The sequence below is a fragment of the Mustela nivalis genome, assembly GCF_964662115.1.
Source record: "Mustela nivalis genome assembly, chromosome: 12".
Lineage (NCBI taxonomy): Eukaryota > Metazoa > Chordata > Mammalia > Carnivora > Mustelidae > Mustela > Mustela nivalis.
This window is the reverse complement of record NC_139031.1, coordinates 13,281,461-13,297,937: the sequence shown is the minus strand read 5'-3', so window position 1 is coordinate 13,297,937 and position 16,477 is coordinate 13,281,461. Positions and strand designations below refer to the sequence as shown.

General features: G+C 51.1%; 1 protein-coding gene and 1 long non-coding RNA gene across 2 annotated transcripts in view; one reads left to right on the top strand and one right to left on the bottom strand.

Annotated features, from left to right (window-relative positions):
* LOC309845683 overlaps positions 1-12,458 on the bottom strand; it is a 170,185-nt gene extending 157,727 nt beyond the window's left edge. The window contains exon 1 of the long non-coding RNA XR_014301417.1: positions 7,903-12,458. This is a non-coding gene — a long non-coding RNA (uncharacterized lncRNA). The remainder of the gene's footprint in view (positions 1-7,902) is intronic.
* The window catches only part of TBXAS1 (thromboxane A synthase 1), a 165,272-nt gene that overhangs the window by 131,615 nt on the left and 17,180 nt on the right, over positions 1-16,477 (top strand). The gene's annotated exons all lie outside the window — the stretch shown is intronic.

The following is a 16,477-nucleotide window of genomic DNA, read 5'->3' as shown; positions in this document are numbered from 1 at the left end:
CTCCTCGATCACTATTTTGGGGGTCCCGCTCCTTGAAGGCACTTCTCACCCCTCACAGGTGACAGGTGCCTGCTCTTGCTGGTTCACCTGCTTGGTTGCAGAATCCAGAAGCTCCCACAGTGGGGCATTGGGGGGGGGGGGCTCCCATCACATTCAGACTTTTCTCTGACCAAGGAGCACTGCCACCCAAAAGAGGAGACCCCAAGACCTGGGCACCAGCGGCGCACACGGAGGCACCGAGCTGCCACTCCTTGTCAGTGTGACATGGGGGACTGGCACAATAATGTCTGTTCCTCAGTCTTCCTATCTGTGAAGTGGGGATGACAACAGTACATAGCTTGTAAGGATTAAGTGAATGGAGGATTAAGTGAATGAACCCAGGTACGATTCTGGGCACAGGGCCTTTGTACAGACACATTCTACTATCATCTCCCTTTCTGTGCCTCAGTTTCCTTATCTGTGAAAGGAAGGGACCGAACCAGACTTCTTTGCTGGCAGTAATAATCCTGTTGATGACTGAATGTTTATATGCTGTACAGAACTTGACTGCCACCGCTTAATGGAGCAGAACTCCACCATCTCCACTTAATGGGTGGGGAGACAGGGGCTGAGTCAGGGAGGGCTCTCCAGGGGAGCAGAACCAGTTGGGCAAGAGGAGAGACAGAGAAGAGAGAGAGAGGTCTTAAGGAAAGGACTCATTTGACTGTGGGGGCTGGCAAGTCCAAAATGTACAGGGCAGGCCAGCAGTCTGGAAACTCAGTCTGGATTTGATGCTGCAATCTCAAAATAGAATTGGTGCGTCTCCAGGAGACCTCAGTTTGTGCTCTCAAAGCCTTTAACTGATTGGCTGAGACTCATTCACATCATCAAAGGTAATCTTGACTCAAGTCAACTGATTGATTGTACATGTCAGCCGCGTCTACAAAAAATCTTCAGAGCCACGCTGAGATTCGTGTCTGGTTAAATGTGGGTACTGTGGCCTGACCAACTTGGCATGAAAGACTCACCATCGCAGAAGCATCAAGAAGGTGACTTTGCAAGGGTTACACACGAGGAAGGGGTCTGGTTTGGATTGGAACTCGCATCTCCTGACAACTCAGTCTCCATGCTCAGCATCGTCTCCCGTGTTCAGTGACAGTGAAGCAGTTGCTCAATCCTGGGGTGTCCTGCCTGAGGGCATGTGTCCCCTATGGCTCTAGCACTTCTAGAAAGGGGGACTTCTGGGCTGCCTCTTGGGGTGGAGGCTTGTAGCTGGGTCTGTACCACATTTCCATGGCGCGGAGAAGATGTCAGCTGTCCGAGCAGATGGGGGCATACACCGTCGTCCGGCACATTGGTATGCACTGTCCTTGCCTGTCATCCTGGCTCTCTGCCCTAAGGATAAGCTTTCCTGGAAGGTCTTGGGTTTGCGGTGGCTCTCCCTCCTCCTTCTGGGATTTTTTCAAGGCCCATTCTCTGAGTCTATAAACGCTCTTTTTCCATGGCTCACACAGTGCAAGACAGAGAGTATACGGGCAACTTCTTCGCTGCCCTGCCTCCCTGGACACCCGCACCCACAGCAGGAATATTCCAGAAACTAACATCATATCTTAGGGCTTCTTTCTCCCTCCACAGGCAACATTCTTACAGCTTTTCTCCCATTATTGGTGAGGCTGACCCTGTCTCCTTTATTACAGAAAGTTCCCCAGCCACCTCTGGCTCTCTCTGCGGGTTGCGTGGCCCTGGAATTTTCCATTAGTTGCATTTCCTTGAGGTTCACGTTCATTGTGTTCTTCGGTGAAAAGCCTGAAGTATGCGTCTGGGACATTTGTCTTGCAGCCTAATTACTGACCTGGCCCTCTTCTGCTCTTGACTGTGCCACAGTAGCGAGCGCTGTCCTCCCTTCCCCTGGGTCTCCTTGGACACCAGACTTGATGCTCTCCTGGCTGGGGCCAGCTGGTAACAGCTGCAGAGTGCCATTTTCCTCATCCTGAGGGTGAAGCTGCTGCCTGCCCTCTATCTCAGAAGGATGCTCTTCTGCCCGACTCCTCCCTGATCGGCAGCTGCTCCCCCCTGAGGCCTACAAAGTGCTCCCCAAATTCCCTGAGTCTCTGAATGAAGTAGACTGAGGCCTGGATTACAGAGTAGATCCTAGGCCTTCTCTAGGAGGAATCAGACTTTAGGCAACTAGAGACCTTCTAGCAGTTCCTTCTATGTTCCACGCGGCCACTGGACTAGAGGGCTACATGCAAATCAAAGCCTAAGAGCCACCAGGGAAATTCCCTGTCCTTGAGAACTTACTAGAAACCACAGATGTCTGGGCCCCATCCCCAGCAATTCTGGGGGTGGAGCCCATGTGCTTCATGTTGGCATGCAGCAGAGCTGGGCCTTGTGCTCCTTTAAAAGAATGGGGGGCCCCTGGGTGCCTCAGTGGGTTAAGCATCTGCCTTCAGCTCAAGTCATGATCTCCAGGTCCTGGGATCGAGCCCCATGTCAGGTTCCCTGCTCAGCGGGAAGCCTGCTTCTCCCTCTCCCTCTGACCCTTCCCACCACCCATTCTCTCTCCTCCCACCAATAAATAAATAAATAAATAAATAAATTTTAAAAATAATAAAATAAAAGTCCCCAAGTGACCCTAACACGCCACTGGGCTGAAGAGCTAGTGCCATATTCCCATGAGGTGCTTCTGCAAACTTGGCTTTGACAGTGACCTTGGGTTGCATAATTAAGGACAGGACTAACTTTTTAAATACGCTACATGATTACTGGATGTGATTTTACTTTTTCAAAAGTCAGTCTTTTGGTCCCAGGAAGGGGTGGGTTTTCTGTGACTGTGCTGCGGTTTAGTTCTAGCCCAGCCAGAGAGCCAAGAAACAAAGGCACCGCTGGCAGGGCCCATGAGGAACCTCAGCAGACCCGCTTCTTTGGAGGCAGCTCTTAGAAGTAAGATCCTTCCACCCAGAAGATCCCAAGCCTGAAGGTCCTCTTGTGTGTGTTCCACCTACAAGGGCTGGTAGGGGCTGTTTTTCCTGCCTTCTGGACAAGACAACTGAGGCCTAACAAAGTTCCTAGGCCACAGGTTATCTCAGAATATAGGGAATGTGCTTCTGGCTGCCCAGGGCCTGCCTCTCTCCTTCTGTCTCTCTTACCCTCTTGCCTTTCTCTTAAAAGCTCATTTAATGATTCCCCAGTCTGGGTGCCAATCAGTGATTTGTAGGCCAGAAAGCTGCTAATGATGTGGTCACCACTATCGTCATTGTAACAGTAAACATTTATGGAGCACCATAATTATTCATAATCATCTTATGTGTTAAATAAAGCTGACCTAACTCTGTAAAGAAATGGGCCCTACAAACCAAGATTATTACGTAAATTAGAAATCACCTAGAAACAGCAAAGGCAAGTGTCTTGGGCTCCATGACATGCGTCCCATCTGGTAGTTTTATTCCCGGACTTGAGTCACTGTGAGTCACTCACACTATTTCAGGGGCTTCTGTCTTCCTGAACTCAGTCTTGAACCTGAAGCCAGGTGTAACTCTCTGCTTTATATGTGAGCTACGTTAAAGGTCTGCTTCAGAAACACCCCGCTTCGGATTTGTTTTTACCAAGGAGTGATTCTTTGGGATCAAGTATTCAATATCAAATCATATTGATAATAATCATGATGGATAAGAAGTTGACGAATTACTATTTGTTGAGCACATGTTCTGGGCCTGGTCCCGGGCCAAGCCAATCTAACAACCAATTCAGTATGTCTACATGGAGAAAATATTTCCTTCAAGATTAGGAAATTGAAACTGGGAGATTAAGTGAATGGCTCAAGGCAGAAACAGAGCCTAGATGTGAACTCAGACCCTCTAGCTCTCTGTTCCTTGGTGCTGTCTTGGGAACGACCAGTAGGGTCTCTAGTAGATTCTTCTATGAGAGCAGATGCTTGTCCAAAGTGGGCAAGCACACATTCGGACACATTTATGACCATCATGTTCGCCCTGTGATAGCCAGCTCTCTCTCAGGATGTCAGCAATTTCCCAAAGTATTTCTCCTCCTCTCTTGAAGGGAGAGAAGAGCCTCTCTTTGTTTTCTGCCACCAGGTACCTAAGGTCATTATCAGAATAAATGGCATTTTCTACTTAGATCTTTGGCTTTGAGGAACTAATAAATCGTAATAAACCAAGATGTGTCAGACTTCCCCATAAAAATTAATTAATTTACTCGAACAAACAATAAACAGCTCAAACAACATAAAAATCTATACCTAAAGAAAGAAAAAAAAACCCTAAGCCAAGAAGTACATGGTTTCTTTTTACTTAACATCTGATAAATTTACATTTTCCTCCTCTGCCCTTGGGCATCTGAAACTAAAATTCTATCGATATTTCCATGTAAAACAATTTTTTTCTATGGAAAATCCACCATATCAGAATCTCTCCGTTCATTCTGTTTCTTGGGTTTCAGACAGACAGTTTCTCCCCTCGGGAATAATTCATATGTCAAACTTGTCATTTATCCTCGTATCTGGTAGCATTTTTCTCCCCGTTCCTCAAAATTTAGCTTAAAGCCCACTTAATAAGGTCTGTGGGTATCCTGACAGACACCTTTCTCTGGCTTCATGAGATTTCTGGTGAGACAGGCCGTAATCCAGCGAAACAAATCCTGTCCCACTGCTGGCATCTAACAGTGTCCGGTCACATGTCCAGGCCTGCTCTTCTTTTCTAGGATGGGAAGAAAGGATGAAAACACCACCCATGCCTCCAAATCCTATGTCCTATATCAAACTTGACAGCCTTTGGAGCTGCAATGCTCTTTCCTTCTGATTCGTGCAGTCACTTCCGTGTCGGTTAGGTGAAGTGTCCATCGGCTTAATCCCTCCCTGCTGGGGCTCCATCTTGAGAGAATAATTTCCAGAAAGGAGCACCTCCTCCTAGTTGTCCGTGGCTGGCCAGTAGAGACCTACCTCTGCCTTCTCAGCTGGGAAAGCCAGTGACCAAGAAAGCAACAAATTCCCCTGCCCCCACCTAGGGATCTGTCTTTCTCAGATATTTTCAGAAAATCAGGAGTCAGCAACCTTAGAAAGAATTCCATATCCCATCCCCTCCCTCCCACTCCTCCTCCACCTCCCGCTTCTCTGTCTCTTTCTCCTTCTCCTTGTGCTTCTCTTAGGCGGATAGCACACTTCTCCCTGCTGACCCTAGACAAGCTAGGCGGTTGGCACCCCGAGAGCAGCGACCTGCATCACACCCAGGCACACAGGAGGTGCTCAGTGCTGGATGAAGGAGGGAATGAAGGCTGAAGTCACAAGAAACTTAGAGATCATGCAATCTAATCCCTGTTTGACAGATGAAGAAACTGAGGCAAAGGGCTTTAGGAGACCACCGGAGACCACACTGTCTGGGTGCGGTTTCCTGACATGGGCCCTAGGCCTACCAGCCTCTCTCTATGGCCCCTCTCTACGACCAAGTGCAGCCTGGGGGCCTTGGCCCCTACGTTCCATCTTTGGAGCAGCAAGAGTCACCCTGGTGCTGGGAGAGCAAGCAAGGTGTAGCGCCCAGTGTAGCGAACCCCACGCCCCCACCCCCGGCAGGACAGTGCCTGTATTTTCTCTTCTGGATGAACAAACTGTACAGACCTCACCTGCCTTCCTCCCGGTCATTCCTGCTGCAAACAGCCTGTCTTCCAAGCCCGGCCTGGCGTTCCTCAAAAATTGCTCAGGGCCGGCTGCTCCCTATCGTCCTCTAAGCTTCAGCTCTGGGTTGTAATGTGCCCTTAGCGAGACCTGACGTCAATTTCTCCCACCTTTCCAGAACAGACCCCCACATTTCTTCCAGACAATATTCCACAATTTTAAAAAAATTTTATAAAAACTAAAAAAAAAAATAATGATAATAGTAACAGAAATAATAATAATAATAATAATAATAATAATAATGCTGGTGGTATACCAGAAGTCTCCAAGAGGGTGCTGATCATCAGAGAAAAAATTAAGCAAATCAGCCCGGAGATAAAGCATATCCATTATACTCTTGACATTGAATTAGCTGAGTGGTGGACATTTCTCTACGATGCTATGGAAAGGAAACCGCAGAAATTGCTTTCTTCTCTTTGTGTACAATCACCCAGAAATGTGAAGGCAAACAGAGATTAAAAACCAAATCATCTCCCTTCTCACTTGTGCAGTGAGGCTAACCTTCATACTGCACAGTGTTTACTGGTGGGAAACGGCCACCTCCTAGAAGAAGGGTGGGCGGATTTCTTTCCTTTTTCACCGCTGACCTGCATTTCCTCTGAAAGGCATGAAAATGGAGGGAAAGCAGCCCCTGGCCACTCCCTGAGATTTTCTCGAGGATCTAGACAGACCATGAGTAATTCAGGGAGTCCCTCACAAAGACCCCGGCCCTGTGTGTCCGTGGCTACGGCATTCAGGCGAACCAAAGGTAATCAGCGCCACCAAAATGCAACACAAAACTCTTATCAAAAGATGCCATTTTTTTCTAAATGTCATATATACAATTTTTATTGGAGCGTGATGACAGATAGTGAATAACTTAACATAAATTTGCATAATACAATACAGATGTTAATTTATGATCATATTAAAGCACAAAGTTTTGTAGTTTGGGCACAAAGTTGTAATCTTTGGAAACTTTCCCTCCCGTTTGTTCTTTATTTATTAGTTACTTAGCTTTGCCAGATAAAATTCAGGTGGCTGGTTAAATTTAAATTTCTGATCAACCCTGAATCATTTCATAGTGTAAGTATGTCTTGTGCAATATTTGGTACACACTTATACTAAAACATGATTCATTGTATAGTAGAAATTCACAGTTAACTCTCAGAGGCTTCTATTTTTATTTGACTAATCTGGCAACTCTATTCTGACTTCATAAATACCCTATCCCCTACCGGCTCCGTGCTCACAGAGGGGAGAGGGAATGTTGTGTAGAGAAGGGTGCTGGCCTCTGAGCCCTTGGTATCTTTATGCAAAGTCAAAGGGATCGGATTATAGAGGTACCAGGGCAAAGAGGGAAACTGAGGTAGACAGCATACCTGAGTTTTCCTGGCACCACTGGAAGTGTTACAAAGCTGGTTTTCAAACTTTTGACCACAGTGCATCATAAGAAATATACTTTATAAATCAACCCAGTCCAGACACACCTATGTAATTGAAACAAATGTTTTATGAAATAATATGTCTTATGTGTGCGATTTACTCCATGTTCTATTCCATTCTATTTCCCTTTTTAAAATGCTGGTCTTAATCCCCTAAATTGAATTCACAGCTCCCTAAGGCATCATAGCCCATATTTTGAAAGACACTGGGTTAGAAGGTTATAGCTCAGGAAAGTGAATGAAGAGATATTTTTTTTTAAGATTTTTATTTATTTATTATTTGACCGAGAGAGAGACAGAGAGAGAGGGAACACAAGCGGGGGAAGTGGGAGAGGGAGAAGCAGGCTCCCCGCCAAGCAGGGAGCCACACGCAGGGCTTGTCCCAGGACCCTGGGATCAAGACCTGAGCCCAAGGCGGACACTTAACAACTGAGCCACCCAGGTGCCCCAAGAGATTTTTATAAAACCCACTACACAAATGAGGAAATGTGTCGGATCAGTTAAGAGACTCTCCAAGTCCATTTCACTAATTTGTAGCTAAACCAGGAATAAAACGGGTCCCCGAGCTCTCAAGCCTGTGTTTCTGGTTTCATTCTACTGCACTTTCTAGTGTCTACTTTCTTGATCTCCAAGTTACAACGCACATGCTGGGAGCCACGCTGTTTTTGTTTTATTTCACCTAAACATCTTCTAAACCATTTTGTTATCACTTTGTATTCTTCTAAAATGCCCAAGATTTATATCATTGCTCATCTAATCTGATTATATCATTGCTTTGACATGGCAACATTTAAGCGCCTTCATCTTGGCACTTACCCTTTGATCTTCGGCATCTTCTTTTCCCTCTGCCCCAAGCCTTGGCTCACGATGTCGGTGCCTCAGAAGGTCTTTACAGCGCATGCTCCACATGCTCCCCGTGGGACAGGCACTGCCAGAGATGTGAGGAAAACATAAGAATAGTAACTTATTTGTTACTGTTTGTTCTCCCTGATCTATGAAGTTGACAGGGTATCATCTCTTGTAAATATTCCCTTATTGGAGTTGAGACAACATCAGTTCAGAGAGGCTAAGTGTCTTTCTCAGGGTCACACAGCAAATGCAGACTTGAAGAGCCCAAGTGTTTTTGCTCTAGCTCCTATGCTCTGCCATCGAGACGGGGAGGTCTGCTGAGCTGAAGGGGGCCCGCAGACAACACAGGGCTCAGAACAGGGAGCCGCAGCCCTGCTCCCCAGGGAGCGCACAAAGCAAGATGCTCAGGCAGGACTCCCAGATAGCATTTTGCAGCTCCCATGGCCCTTTCCCCAATTTATCTTCTTCTGCCTTGAATAGAGCTGGGCTGATGGTGAAGGCTCCGGGTTGGATTTCCTGCCTCAAAGCCAGGCTGAACCCCTGAACCAGCTGCATGAGCCTAAACCTCAGTTTCCCCAACGGTTAAAAGGGGCTAATGAACGTATCTGCTCCCTTCTGCTGGGGCCGATTAAATGCAGCGACGAACAGGAAGCACCAAAAAGGGCCCGGTGCTTGTGCTCTCCACAAGCTGGTTTTTATTCTGCTGCTGTTTCGATTCTTCCATTATCCCATTGTACAGCTATCATCCCAGAAGCCTTCGGGAGACACGTGTCCCTTCACAGAACTCTGGTTCTCGGGATCCGTGCCCCTCTGCCAGCAGTCCCTCCCCCGCCACTCCAGGGTCTCCTTTCAGCCTGGAACTTTCCCTACCTCCTGCCCTTCCCACATAACTTGCTCATTTTCCATCCTAGTTCCCCAGGACACACTTTCCCACTAGCGACCAACAAAATAATGGTCGAATTACCAAGACCTGAGGACCTGGAAGGATTTCGGTGATCGCTGGTCGATCCCGAAGGCCCTTCCCAGCTCGAGACCCATCATCCGGCAGTCTCTCCAGGGACAAGGGGCTCAGCTCTTCCACGTTTCACACACTGGACCAGACCATGAATCCACAAATCCATTTCCCTACAGCTTCCCCATCGCTTCAAACTCTGGGCCCCGCAGAGAACGACCCTTCAAAGTTAGAGACTACACCCCTCTGGCTTCTGCAGATTTTCTCCGTGTGGCAGAGGTTCGAGTCCCCCAGCCCTCCCGAGTGCTCCTCCGGTCTAACTGTGTCCCTCTAGGGGGTGACACAGCCAGAGTGGCGGCTGGGCCGGGGTGTGGGCGGACGGGAACGCCGTGGCGGCTTCTGTGATGGTGGTTTCCCGTGGCCAGGTGGGCCCGTTAATGACCTACCTGTTCTCTGGTAATCGTCCCTGAATGTGTCAAAAGAGAGCTCAATTATAGTAACCCTGTAGAATAATAAGTCCTACAAGTTTCAAATACACTAGATAAGGTTCTTCTTTTCTCTGTGCTCCAAAAAAATGAACTCCTTCAAGCATTCCGAAGCGCGGTGAACAACGTCCGATTTACCCTCTTTGAATCTTTCCTTCCGAGCACTTGGCTCCGCGGTGGCTTTGTGTGTCTTCCCGTTGGACCGGAAGCTCCACAGAGAGGGACTCACCAGAGCAGCCCCAGGGCCCGGGGCCCTCCCAGGGGCCCTAAGAAATGGGCAGACGGACCCCTGTTGTAGGCTCTGACCCCACCTCATGTCCACCAGCCCCATGTCCTTTCCTGTCATGTGCCAGACAGGCAGGTGCCCGGGAACTGTGGTCCTGGGTTGGGGCAGCACCCACGAGCCTGTTCCCAACATGGTATCACAACGGGAGCCCGTCTTCAGGTGTGACTGAGATGCCAAGTGGGCATTCCGGGAGCATCTTCGGGGAGAAACCAAGTCAGAGAGTGGGTCGGGCCTACAGAGGTGCAGTCAGTCTACACAGGCTGGCCAGAGGGGAGGAAGCCCGGGCTGATTACGGTGGCATGGTGGGGGGGGGGGGGGCGGATACACAGCTACGGCCTTGACAGCAGCACACACTCCCCAAAGACTTACTGCCCGCCAGGCATGGGCAAGTGCTGGCCTTTTTGCCGACTACAGCTTTTTGGAACAGTCTTAGAATCATCCCCATTCTATGGTGAGAAACTGAGGCTGACCATGAAGCTGACCACCGTCCACAGCTGGTGAGCGTGCTTCAAACCACTGTGCAACTCTGGCTCCCATGGCAGAAGTGTGATGTGGAAACGGGCAGACCCTGAAACGAATTCCCCAGGTCCTCTGTACAGAGCTAGACTTTATAGAACCTTCTGGAAGCCCAGGGCATGACACTGAGCCCCTGAGCGTGGCAGGGCTTCTCGAAGGGATAGCACAGGGTCCCCAGGGACACCAGGGTGCAGCTCAGCGGGAGAACCAGCATGAATCCAAACACTAGCGGCAGCTGCTCTACTGCGCCCTTTCCTCCCAGAACTGGATCTCGCTGCCATCCCCGTGGGGACTGGAGTTTCATATCCGCACACCCTGTGCAAGAGGCCAGAACGGTCGGGGCAGAGGGAATGTGCTCCGGCCAGAGACCGGCCGAGAGTCCGACACTGGGGACAGAGACTGCACGTGGCTCTTTGACCGTGTTGTGCTGTTTCCAGCTCGCCTAGCCAGTATTCTTCCAGAAATGTTCAGGACCGAAGCCCCTTTCCTTGGCTGCATCCATGGTAAGCCTCACCCTGTGTTTCCCAGGATCATTTCCCATAAATCCATTTTCAGGGCCTCTGAGCCCAGAACAGTCAGCTGTGTAAACGATTTTAAGTGACCATTCCACTAGGAACATCATCAGAAAGAAAGGTAATGGGCAGGTACCTGCAGAGTTTGCTAAAGTGAATTCCAGACATTTCTGCTCTAACCCCCTATGACTGTTGCCCTCAGTTACCTTAAACACACACACACACACACACACACATCAGGAAGCTAAGTAATCTGAGGTCCTAAAGACCCGATTAGGCTGCCTAGGCCAGGCTGGCCTTAGCCTAGAAGATGGCGTGGGTCAGAGGTCAGTGACACCTTTGTAACAATGGTGTTTTCTCACCAGGCAGGTTTGACCAGTTTTACAAAATTTAGTTCCCAAACTAGAAACCCAGCCCTACCTACCATTAGTCTCAGTTTGTGGAAATGACTCTCTTTCCTTAGATCACTGGGGAAAGATCACAGCATAGCACAGGCTGAGCCAAAGGGAGCAGACATCAGAAGGACTTCTATGGAAGGTGATGGCTTGTTGTGGGGTTAACGAACCTTGAGAGGATCCCACAGGGGCCCTCCTCCGGCTGTCATTTAACTCCATTTCCTCCTGCCCTTCCCTTTGAAAAAAAATGGAGAACAGCTGGGCACTGTGCTATTTTCAGTAAACTTGCAAATATACTTACTGGTCTGGCCAGGACCCCCGGGGGTGGTCTCCACGGCCCAGGGACAGCCTTGGAGCAATTGCTCTTCGTAAAGAAGCCAGAGCCGGCTGGGGCCAGAGAGGTAAGAGTGGTAAACCGCCTGGGACACGGAGCCCTGAGCCCCCTGCAGATCTGCTGCAAAGACTATAGGGTAGAGCCGTGGTCTCCTCATGGGCCCGGTGCCCAAGAATGCCCCAAAAGTTCAGGGGGACTAAAGGTCCAAGGCTCAGAAACATGACGAGGCAGAAACTCTGTATCTAGCACCCTAAGAGCAAGGGCCGTAGAATTCTCTGAGGCTCCGTCTTCTTTCCCAAGGAGCCCCCCACGCACACCCTCGTCCATCTGGGATGAGACGGGCCCTCGCCAGCCCGAGCACTTGGCCAGGCACCCAGAAGGACTCGCGAGGTCCCTGCAGGGCTCCTCCTGGTTTTGCAGGGAGGGGCCCCCACTGCACACACCCCATCTCCCTGGCTGGGGGTCCAGAACACTCGGGACTCTCAAGAGTCCTGTCCACCCACACCCACCCAGAGTCCTCCCTCTTGCAGAATGCTCCAGACCCAAGCCAACCCATTTATGTGCTCCTGCCTCAGTTTCCGTGCCCGCTTAGGAGCATCTGCCTCCAACCGTCCCTCAGCGGCTGCTCAGCCGTGGGCACGGAGCAGTCACAGCGCACAGTGCACCCTGTGGTCCTGCGCGGCTGAGGATGAGAGAAAAGGCTTCCTTCCTCACTGTCCTCGGCGTGGCCTTGTCAGCCTTTAGAATCGGGCAGACTTGGCTTTTCCTCACACGCCACTGTTTCTGCCGGGCCCCATACTCTCTCTGCCTCCCGACCTTGCCCACAAACCCCTCTGAGCCTCAGTTTTGTCATCTGTAAAATGGAAACTCAGTGAAATGATACATGTGACACTCGCCCTGTGCCTGACCCCCAGGATGGGTCAATAAATTCCCAACATAGCTGCGAACTTTCCCTTCTTAAAAGGACATCGTCGATTCCACTCTCAGACTGGCCCCGCCCCCGCCCCAGGCCTGGCTTCCTTTCTCTTGTTGTAGTCATCCCGTCCCTGCCCCCCACCCACCTGGCACTGGCCCCTTCCCCTCAGCCTTGGCCCTGAGGGGAGACAGGGAGATCAGCCCCCGGGCCGCGGCTGGCAGCTGGGGGCTCCAGGGCTGTGCTTGGGCCCAGCACTCCTGTCCTCTTTCTGAACCGTTGGGGTGGGTCCAGCACTCGTGGGCAGTACATGGCAGCACCTGCACGACAGACACCGGCAGCCTGTGCTCCCAGTGAAGGCAGCAGCTCCAGAGCCTGGTGCTCAAGGCGGCGGCTAGTTTCCCAGATCTGTCTCTTGTGTGGCAGGATGCAACCCTCAGGTCCTTTAGGGGGTCTGGCCTCCTCATGTCTGCTGGGATGTCATCCCACCACCTCTGCTCCTGACCCCTGGGGGCCTCCTCCTTGCCCCTGGAGCTCCTGGGGGTCATCTGCTGTCACAAACCCCCCCCCCCGATAAGCAGGAAACATAAGTGCAAACGTGCCCAGCGCCACTCAGCCATGCCCACCTCCTTAGGGCTGAATCTCTGTCCCCAGGGGACCCCTGCTTCCCTCCCTGCCCACACCTCCTCCCCTGCCTGGTCCATGGCAGGACTTGTGGTCAAGTCCATATGTGGTCAAGCCATCCTGGTTGCCTGGACCTATGATCCTGCAAAAATCCCTCACCCTGCTGGGCTCAGGGCCTCCTGCCATGACACAGTCACCTCCTGCCCCTCTGAGGGTGCCATTCTGCACCCCCCCCCGCCTTCAGGTCAGGCCCCCGTGAGAAGCCTTGCCGGGTCCAGGGAAATCGCGTCCCACCGTGGGCACCTCGGGGAGCCGCAGACAAAAGAAACAAACGATGCCTTAGGATCCACGGCCACAGCGAAGGGCCGTAATTAACACGTGCCACCGCCACGCTCCACGGGCCGCGACGAGGCGGGCACGCGGCAGACACCGTAAACCGCAGAGAGCACGCGCTCCTATAAAACAGCAATAAACGGCGTGCCTGCAAAGGAGCTCGCTCGGTGCTGCTCCAAAACCTGGTTTAAGGCTTTTATTGTTTCTGTGTGAAAGAACATAAATGTTTTTAAAAAAAAAAATTGCTTCAGCGTAAACCTCCCCTTCTCCAGGAAACGTTTCTGATCCCGTCTCCAAGCCCACAGCCGGGGCAGGCTGGACGGCGCCCAGAGTGTCCCCTCCCTGTCCCCACTCTGGGATCCCTGCTCTCGGAGGCTCAGAAGGGTCGGCAGGGCTCCTTCCCCTGGGGCCCTCACTGGCCCGGTGCCACCCCAACCCCCCGCCGATGCTGGCACATAGCGGGCACAGAGGACATGTTCCCAGACATCCCGGGAGTCCCAGACATGGCTGAGGGAATCCCTGTAGGACAGGTGAAGTTCTTCTTAGGAAAGATATTAGAAAGATCTTTAAAATAAATACATACATAAAAGCATAAAGATTATGAGCGCACCAACAGAATCATTTTTCATAGAGAGGAGGGGAAGGAGTGGTGATGTCCCCTCGTGTGGCCACAGTCATGGTCACCCTTTGGGGGTTTTGTCCAACATGAGCGGAATAGTCCAATATCAGATAAAAGCAAACCAAACAAAAACAGTTAACAAACGTTATGCGCAGAGCGGGGACTGGGATGAAGCCCCCAGGGGCTCATGCTCTGCAACTCTGGCCACAGGAGCAGTGGGCGAAGCCCCTAACTGAATGCCCAGTGAAGGGGGCACAGGTCCAGCTTGCCCAGCAGCTGGGGGGATGGGAAGGAGCCTTGGCCGGGAGCACTCAGCCTCCTATTCTATGAGAGACGGAGTGTGGGGGTCTCATTAGCAGGGCAGTCTCCCTATGGCCCTCTCTCCCACCTGCAGCCCTAGGAAGCACCCGTGGGCAGGACAAGGATGCACAGAGTGACCATCCTCTCCCCCCACGTCCACTCCAGGGAGGTGAGCCCTCCACATCTCATAACGTGGGATGAGGGGAGCACCTACCGGGCCGTTCCCGTTCCCAAAGGCCTGACAGGGACCACCTGCAGGCCGGCTGGCCCAGCACCCCTTCCCCTGAGGCCCAGCCCCCACCCAGCAGACCAGAGGCAGAGGCTTGGAAACAGAAATCACTGTGGAGCCTCCAAGGCGTATGCTGTCTGTGATGTACTGAGTCTCCTTCCACTCTCAAATTTAATTGCAAAAAAAGGGGAGGGCTTTTCCCCAAGAACCTCATTCCTAAACATCCAAAGTGGGTCCTCTAGCTCCAGGGGCCCACAACACTATGGGTGGGAAGCTCATGTCAGCCAAGTAAAGCCGTGTTTACTTAGCTTTGCCACTATAGAGGCCACTCTTGGTAAGGAATCCTCTTTACGAAAAGCTGCCACCTGCAGAGAAAGGGCAAGGGCAAAAACTGCACGGGGGTGGGGGTGGGGGTGGCGAGGCAGCCACCATCGAGGGTAAGGGGCTGCCCGGGGGACAGGCCCTCACTGAAGGCCAGCCCTCCCCGTAGCCAGTCCTCCCCGTGCCCGGCCCCTTGGTCCTGGGCACCCCCATCTTCTCCAGGGCAAAATGGGATCTTACAAGAGGACAGGAGGCGCTCCGCAAGGCTCTTGGCACAGGGAAGAGTTGAGGCAGATCACCAAGAGCCTCTGCCCCATCTTCCACAATATACCTTCTAGCACCTTCCTCCCTCCTCCGGTCACAGGAGTCAGGAGTCCTCTCGCTGGCGTCTCCCCCAAGGTGGGTCCACTGAGTTCTTCTCACTCGCATGGCTATTTCCACCCCTGCTGGGATGACCCCACACCCACAGCTTCTGTGGACTCACAAGGTCCCTGACCAGCATTTTTAGAAACAAGCAAATCTGATTCGAGCACCCCACACCTCATGGCCCAAAGCAAGAGAATTACAAACAGCTTCCTCAGAAAACCCTGACTGGCCTTTGATGAGGAATCCTCACTACCACCTTCGAGCTGTGATTTGTTCCCATTTCACAGACGGGCAGACTGAATCTTGGTGAGCCTTGAGAACCTGGCCACTGTCTTCCAGTCAGATCTGCTGAATGCCACATCTCGGTTCTCCACTTTGCCATTCTGTCTGTCAACCGCGAAATTCAAAGTCTCAAGAGTTGATTATAAAAAAGACATTATGTGACTCCCTGTGGTTTTTCTTTTCCAATTTTAACTCCAAAAATTTACTCATAATGAGGGCTGGATATACTTTAAAGCGTAGTTGGGTCAGGGGGATCATTTTTTGTAAGATCAGCGAATGAGCATTTCTGCACGGGCACGGGCAGGGACAAAGCCCCCCACTTCTCCAAGCTGTGTGTCCTCGTCCGTACTGTGGGGGCCGGAGGATTGAACTCATGGACCTTCTGAAGCTCTGAGTCTCTTTATGCTCCTGGACTAACCTCCCACTCACGTGCCTGCAGCCAGGGCCAGTCACTCTTGTTCCCCAAAGCCACCAGCAGACGTACTGCTCTTCCCCATTAAAATCTGGTTATCAGACTCCACTCAGGCCTCTGGACAGCATCCGTGGGCAAACGAGACTTCTTTTCTTTTTTTTTTTTTAGCTTGGGCCTAGCCCTCCCCACTTATATCCTGAGATGGGAAAAATGGACTGAGCAGGCAACAGGGAATTTAAAATGAGCTAGGGAAAAAAAAAAAAAAATCCTGCCACAATAAATTGCATCACAGTGGAGATCTCTATCTAACCAGAAAATTCTCAGCCCAGACAATGGCTCATTTATTTCCAACAATATTCAATACAACAGAATTCCAGGCCGACAAAAGGATTTCTACAGGTTCTTGGAGTTGGTTGCAAAGGGATTTAACCTACATAGAAAAGAGAGCTGTTCAATTATAGATTCCCAGGCGTGAGGGAGACCTTTGTAAATAAATTGTAAGGGGGCCTGCAGTAAATGCGGCGGCTTCCCTGGGGGAGCAGCTCACCTACCGACAGCGAGAGGCCGAAGCACCGGCCCTGCCTGGAGGACGTTTGGGTAAATATTTGGGCAGAGATGGCTGCTGCTGGGACGGTGAGCAGAGCCGGCGAGCGGAGGAAATGG